The 7,473-nt window shown below is 39.4% G+C and overlaps 1 pseudogene; it reads left to right on the top strand.

Moving 5' to 3' along the window:
• Positions 1-594: 594 nt before the first annotated feature.
• LOC101604232 lies at positions 595-1,365 on the top strand (annotated as a pseudogene).
• The last annotated feature ends 6,108 nt before the right edge of the window (positions 1,366-7,473 follow it).

Raw genomic sequence — 7,473 nt, 5'->3', positions numbered from 1 at the left:
GGACCCAGGTTTGATTCCCCAGGACTATTAGCCAGATGGACAAGGGGGCAGACGACTCGAGTTCGCTTGCAGTGGCTGAAGGCCCTGGTGCACCCATCCCCCCCACCTTCCTCTCCCTTCCATCTTTCTCTGTCATAAAATATTTTTAAGAATCAGAAAAGGGCTGGAGAGTTGGCTTAGCTGTTAAGGCACTTGCCTGTGAAGCCTAAGGACCCAGGTTCAATTCTCCAGCTCCCAAATAAGCCATATGCACATGGTGGTGCATGTGTCTGGAGTTTATTTGCAGTGGGTAGAGGCCCTGGCATTCCCATTCTCTCTCTCTCTCTCTCTCCCTCTCTCCCTCTCTCTCTCTCTCTCTCTCTCTCTCTCTCTCTCCCTCCCTCCCTCCCTTTCTCTCTCCCCCCTTTATCTCTCTCCTTCCATCTGTCTCTAATAAATAAAAATGAAAACCTTTAAAAAATCCCAAAATAGTACAAGGACTAATTGATAAGAAGGGATTCAATGGGAGTGGGAGGTGGACAAGAAAAAGTAAAATGGGGATGACAGAAGTCAAAAGATATACATTTATAAAATGTTAACCAAAACTTAGGAGATATGAAAAAGCCACAAGAAAACTTACTTTTTGGCGGCAGACGTCCCCGGGGGCTGGCAGGACCCTGGCCCCAAGATGATGGCGCCCAGGGGAGCGGCCGAGGCCGGCAGCGCAGGTGTCGGGTGTTGGCCGGGCGGGAGGCGTTGGGAGTGGACCGAGCCGGGTACGGCGCCTCCATCCCGGTGTCCTGCAGGAGGAGGAAGAGGAAGAGAGCCCGGCGCTCTGCAGGGTATCCTCTCTACCGTCCTGGAAGAAGATCCCATCCTTGATATCTGCAAGGAAGTTGTAGAACGAGGGTCTGAAACGCAGGATGTTGTCACCAAAGTGAGCGAAGAAGATGAGGTGCAGGCCATTGCTACCCTCATTGAGAGGCAGGCTCAGATTGTTGTGAGGCCCAGGATGGTGTCAGAAGAAGAGAAACAGAGAAAAGCCGCCCTGCCGCCCCATAGGCTGACGTGACAGATGAAGAGGATGAAGCAGATGAAAAGGGTGACTCAGGAGCCTCGACAGTGAACAGTGGCTCTGACAAATCCCTATTCCGAAATACCAACGTGGAGGATGTTCCCAATGCTCGGAAACTGGAGCGAGACTCACTTCGGGATGCGTCCCAGAGGAAGAAGGAGCAGGACAAGCTGCAGAGAGAAAGGGACAAACTAGCCAAGCAGGAGCACAAGGAAAAAGAAAAGAAAAGGACACAGAGAGGGGAAAGGAAGCGAAAACACTGGCCCACTCTTCCTTCTACCCATGGACTGATTCTGTGTACATGTATTTAAGAGAAATGGGAGTCGTTACATTTCCCAAGATCTCCCAAGGCTTTGGTCCTTTTGTTTACATAGTCAAAAGGAAAATCACAGTCACTTTGAACTACAAAACGTGCCATGTTTTGGTGGTGTGGGCAATCAACTATAGTTACTGTCTTTACCAAAGATCTTAAATACGGGCAAACTTTTTTTTTTTTTTAATATTGAAGTTCTGTGTTCCTTCTGGCTTTTTACTTTTTAAAGGTGCCCCTCATTTTTGATTCAAAAAAAGCTAACAGTTACAATTTTTATTCTGGAGGAAGCATGTTTATTCATTCCCTCTATGATAAAAAAAAAAAAAGTAGAATTGCAAATTGCTTTGGAGGCAATTGCCCTTAAATCTAATCTGTTTTTGTTTTTAGAGATAGGATCTCACTCAATAGTCCAGGCTGGCCTTGAAATCATGACAGTACTCTTGCCTCAGGGTCCTCAGTGCTGAGATTACAAACATGAGCCACCATGCTTGGCTGTAGTAGTAGTTTATGGCTGAAATGGCTGTTAAAGAGCCCTGCCTGGATCCACATTTGATGACATGTGACAGCAAATTAGGAAAGTGGGAAGGAATTGTCTGAGGGTGTTATGGATGTGGCAATATTTTTTTGAAAAAGTTTCAACCTGGGCTGGGGATGTAGTTAGTGGTAAAGTGCTTCCTTGGCATGTACTAGCTGGGTTTGATCCCCAATACCACACATACACAATAAAGTATGGGGTAAAAAGGTATCTTTTTAGTAGCATAATAGCATTACATATTTGTCCTCATGTAGACTGTGACTTTAAGAAGGATGTGCTTTGGCTGGAGAGATGGCTTAGCGGTTAAGCGCTTGCCTGTGAAGCTCAATTCCCCAGGACCCACGTTAGCCAGATGCACAAGGGGGCGCACTCGTCTGGAGTTCATTTGCAGTGGCTGGAGGCCCTGGTGCGCCCATATTCTCTTTCTCTCTCTCTCTCTCTCTCTCTCTCGCTCTCGCTCTCGCTCTCTCTCTCTCTTTCTCTTTCTCTCTCGCTCTCTCTCTCTCCCTCTTTCTGTATCTGTCACTCTCAAATAAATAAATAAAAATAAAAAATATTTTAAAAGGATGTGTTTATATTGACTGAAAAGATATTGTTAGCTAGATTCATTTTTTATAATCATGAATTCCCTCTTGATTTTAATTCTAATTTCACCTAAAATTAGACTGTAAAAACCTAAATTCTGGTTTAGAGAAACTAGAAGAATTGTTTTGTAGAAAACACTGGAGAAAAATCTTGCTAAAACAAGTGTACATAGTAGGTGTTTAGCACATTTATGAAATGAACAGATAGAATCAAGTGATCAGAAACTCTTCACGTCTACTTCTGTCTAACAATGCTCACTTATAAATCCAGCTTCCTGGAGAAAGCCATTTCTCTGACAAGACAAAGTAGATATTTCATACCTGGGGTCAACAGAGTGCCATCATAGACCAAGCTCAGCCTACTCTTTTTATTGTATGGTACAAACTAAAAATGGTTTTTACTTTTTTAAGCAGTTATAAAAGAATACATGACAGAGACCATAAGTAGGTATAAAACCTAAAAATTTTACTGTATAATCCTTTGGAGAAAGCTTGTTCACTTGTTTCATATCATTACCTATGAGATGAACAAAAAATTTTGCCTTTGTGAAGAAAGTTAAAAAAAAAAGCTTGGTTAAGGAAAAGGAGATACATAGATACATTACTTACTTCTTCATACAATCCTATAGCCTTGGCATTGCAAAAATAACCACCTTTTAAAAAAATAAACTTTCAGTCACCAAAAAAATCTTATTTTTTTAATAAATGTCATAAAAAATATATAAAAATAAAAATAATAGATGTAACAAAAGTACCCTACACCAATGAACAATGCAGCTCCTAGTATCACATGATAATTAATTATTAATAATGTGGTACCGCATCTTCATTATTCATTCATCAGTTGATGGGCATCTAGGCTGATCCATTTCCTGACTATTGCAAATAGAACAGCAATAAACATGGATGAGCAAATATCTCTGTAGTACAGTATAGAGGTTTTAGGTTATACATTCAGGATTATTATAACTGAATCATAATGTTGACCTATTTATAGCTTTTTGAAAATTTTCCACACTGATTTCCATATTAGAATGCCCTTTGTATTTTAAGAAATATTGTGAGTGTGCAGTTGTGCATGTGCATGTTTTCCAAACATCCTCTACAAGAAGGCCAAGAATCAATGACACATAAGATAGAAATTAGCATCACTAGCCACTCATATCATGATTTCTAAATATCACACTTCACTCAGTAGAACAGGACTACTTACTGTCATACCTCTGGCTACTTTTCATAGAGGAAAACATTTTAAAGATGAACAATTAAAAAATATATAGTGAAATAAACAAGTATAAAAAAATTATAAAGTGACTAAAACTGAAGCCTGGTTATTATTCCTTTCAAAATACCTAATATAGTAGTATAGAAAAGATACATACAAGCCAGTTCTGTGAAGTAAAAGAAGTTAGTTAACCATATTACAGGCTTTAGAAAATGATTACAATTGTTTATAGATAATATTAATAAATTTGTGATTAATGCAACTTAAAACAAATATGGCCAACTAGACGAGTCACTATGCTTCTGGCCATAGAAAAGCAAGCAAAGATGCCAAGAGAGATCAATGGCCTGAAAGAGTATGCTCTCTCAGGTGGTAAAATTCTATAAAATGCAAAGTATATATGAAATAAGATTTTTCTATTTTTCCCTGCAAGAACACATCAGAGCCCAGGACTAACATATTTGCCCAACTTCCTACTTTAAGGCCTAGAAGGCACTGGCAACAAGTCTTCTTAACCCATAGAACAATTAACCTCTTCCCTTCTATATATAGACTTACACCAAATGCACTAGAGCATTAAAAAATAATAATAATAACAACGTGAACTTGAAAATCTCTAAGGCAAATCATCCCTCTCACGCTGAAAGGTGGCAGCTGAGCACTTTGAACACTTTGGGAGCACTGTGCTCATTCAGCACGAATGCACCTAGCAACCCCTGTATTGCCAGACACTGTGCCAGGCCCCAAAGACTCGGCTGCAGGTAGGCAGCCTCTCAGAGATGACTCCCACTCCTCTCAATCACCATTGTGTAGTTCCTGCTACACAATGAGTGTGAGCTGGACCTAGTGACTCCTGCCCTGTGGGAGGGGAAGAGGTGTATGCCCGCATGGCTGTACATGTGGAGGCCAGAAGTTGACGCTGGGTATCATCCGCAGTAGTTCTCCATCTCATTTTTTGAGACAAGCTCTTTCACTGAACCTGGAGCTCACCTGATTGAGAAGATATGCCAATGTGGATTTGCTAGGGTGTGATTTTATACATCATTCCCAGAGCTCCTGGGTGCATCAAGGTCCCAAGACCTGGGACTTTTTGTGGCCTCTGCCCACTCAAGGATAAAGTTCCATTAGGAGCGTGAAGAGTATTTTACAGCCACAGTGAGGTTTCCAGTGCTGATTCTGCTAGGCTAACTAGCCAGCAACTCCCAGGGATGCTCTTGTTTCCAGCTCCCCAGAGTGGGGATTACACATGTGCACCACCTCACCCAGCTTTTGCGTGAGTGCTAGGGATTTGAACTCATGTCCTCATACTTTCAAGTTAAGCACTTTACCAACTGAGCTTTCTCTTCAGCTCCCAGGTGTGACTGTCTTCTAATGAATATAAGGGCAAAAGTGATGCGCTGTAACTTCTGAGATTGCATTATGAAAATGCTATGGCTTCTGTGTTGGATGCCCTCCATTACCATGGAGATACTTGGCTGCATATAGGGAGATAGAACTAGCCCACATGAATTAGCTGGAAAGTATATTGCCTCTAGGCAGGCCAATGACCACAGGAGCAATATTGAAATGAAACTTTTCAGCCCAGGATATCTGCAACCACCAGAGAGCTTGAGCCAAGGACACGCAGCTCTGCTACACCCACATTCCTGACCCACAGAAACTGTAAGATGTGGATGCAACAGACAGAGCTCTCAGCTCAAAGAGGATTAAAGGGAGTTTATTCTGGAGATACTGGAGATAAATACGAGTGACCATGGCCCAGGAAAACAGATTTAGGTTACCTCAAATTCCATGTTCCAGCGCATTAACAATTTCATGAGGGTTTTATAGTTACTGAAAGTCATAAAGACATGTTTCAAACATATTAGCTGACAATCAAGTAGGCAGGTTATAGGAAAGTCGGGGGTTTGGGGGGATCTCCACCACAGGCCTCAGGTGCTATCTGATGACTTCTTAGCTCTTGGGTTGGTGGAACCTGGGGTCTGTTCTTGCATTCCTAAAAGGATTACACTGATCAGCTGATAGTCACCAGTATGTTAGTTCAGACACAAAGGTGGACGATGGCTATTGAGGGGTTAAAGGTAGCCCAAGGTAACTTAGCTCTGACTTGCAGCACTCCATTTCTCTGTAATCACAGCATCTGTTTTATCAGTCCATTCAGCCTTGCTGGAGGTAGGTGCAGCAGTACACATGTGTTCTGGGAACTTCAGTTCACAGTTGCCCCAGTTGGCCAAGCATCACATTTTGTGCATGCAGAGGTCAAATATTCTATCTAATATGTCCCATGTAGCAAGGAAGTCTCACTCCTAGGATCTAGTACAGATGAGGCTGAGTATAGGCAGGAAAACCATCTTCAGGAGAAACAAGTTGCTGCTAAAGCCATTAAGAAAGAAATACTTGAATCACGTCAAATCTATTAGCCATCATGATCCATGTATAATTAAGTTTTTTGTTTGTCCTCTGTGTCTGATATAACATGTACATGTGACATATAATGGGTATGTCATATTTAAAGTTAAATACAATTAAGACTAAGTCTGGCCTAACAAAGTTAAGGAAAAAGATATGGAAAATAGACATTTTTATCCAACTAGACATTATATATTTAAAATTAGATTAACCATATGTTCTCCCTGTATTTATAGTTATTCGTATTTTATGAAATACTTTATTTAATTTGAAGTTTATAACAGTTAAAATAATTTCTTATCTTTTAATTCTAATTTGTCTTTTGGTCAACTTGTTTTTATATCTATGAGCTTTTGGGAAATGGTTAGCTCTAATTCCAGGTGAAATTTATTTTTAACATACAAATTATCACAACTCCTATTTGTAGATAATAACTTGATCTGTTCTGTTATCTTATTATTGTACCAGGTCCCCATGTGGGGAAGTAAATGGACAGTCCAATCACAGAAGAAGTCAGGTAATAATGCAATATCTTACAACTGTCTTCTTGTGTTTTTGCTTTTGTTGTTGTTGTTTTGGTCCAAATTTTTTAGTAACTGGAATAGAAATGAAAAGTCAGACATGTTACAAATTAGTATCTGTAGGCTTTGTGAACATAACAAAATGATATTTATTATTTTACAGCCAAAAAGGAAAATGGGACTCTCATAGGAGTCACTGGTAATCTCAACTGCATCATAGGACACCTTAAATATTGACTTGAGAAATATCAACTCTTAAGTTATTAAATACCATTAATATTGTTACTATTAGATATTTTCTATAATTTTGTCTTTTGTATAATTTGGATACAAAGAGTTAACCCAGATCTTTGGGTATTTCTAATAGTAAAAGAAATTAAAATTACATTAAAGTTGTCAGTTTGAATAGTAATCTAATTGGCTAGATTCCAACATACTATATTTGGAATCTATAGAGAGAAAAATGTCTATTTATTTTTGTTCTAAAAATTTGTATTTAAAACAGAGGTAGTCCAGAATCAGGTTCTTTTAGAAAGTTAAAGTAAACCTTTGTCAATTTAGAGCTAGAAGTTTGTTTTGTATCTAAATTACATTGACTAATGAGAACAACTTGAGTCCCTTTAAATACAAAATCCTTGTTCAATTAAGGTAGCAGTCTGGATAAGCAAACAGTCATAACAAAAACAGGATTAATGAAAGAACATGATATCATCCCCATTTGTAGCTGTGCTAAAACCAAGATTAGCTGTATCTTCATCACTTAAAATATACCAAGGAAAATTTTAAGTCTTAGACAATTTTTTAAAATGTTTAAATGTGAAAGGATTTACAA

This window comes from Jaculus jaculus, chromosome 13 (assembly GCF_020740685.1).
Source record: "Jaculus jaculus isolate mJacJac1 chromosome 13, mJacJac1.mat.Y.cur, whole genome shotgun sequence".
Lineage (NCBI taxonomy): Eukaryota > Metazoa > Chordata > Mammalia > Rodentia > Dipodidae > Jaculus > Jaculus jaculus.
The sequence above is the reverse complement of the archived record's forward strand: the minus strand, read 5'-3'. Positions and strand labels throughout refer to the sequence as shown.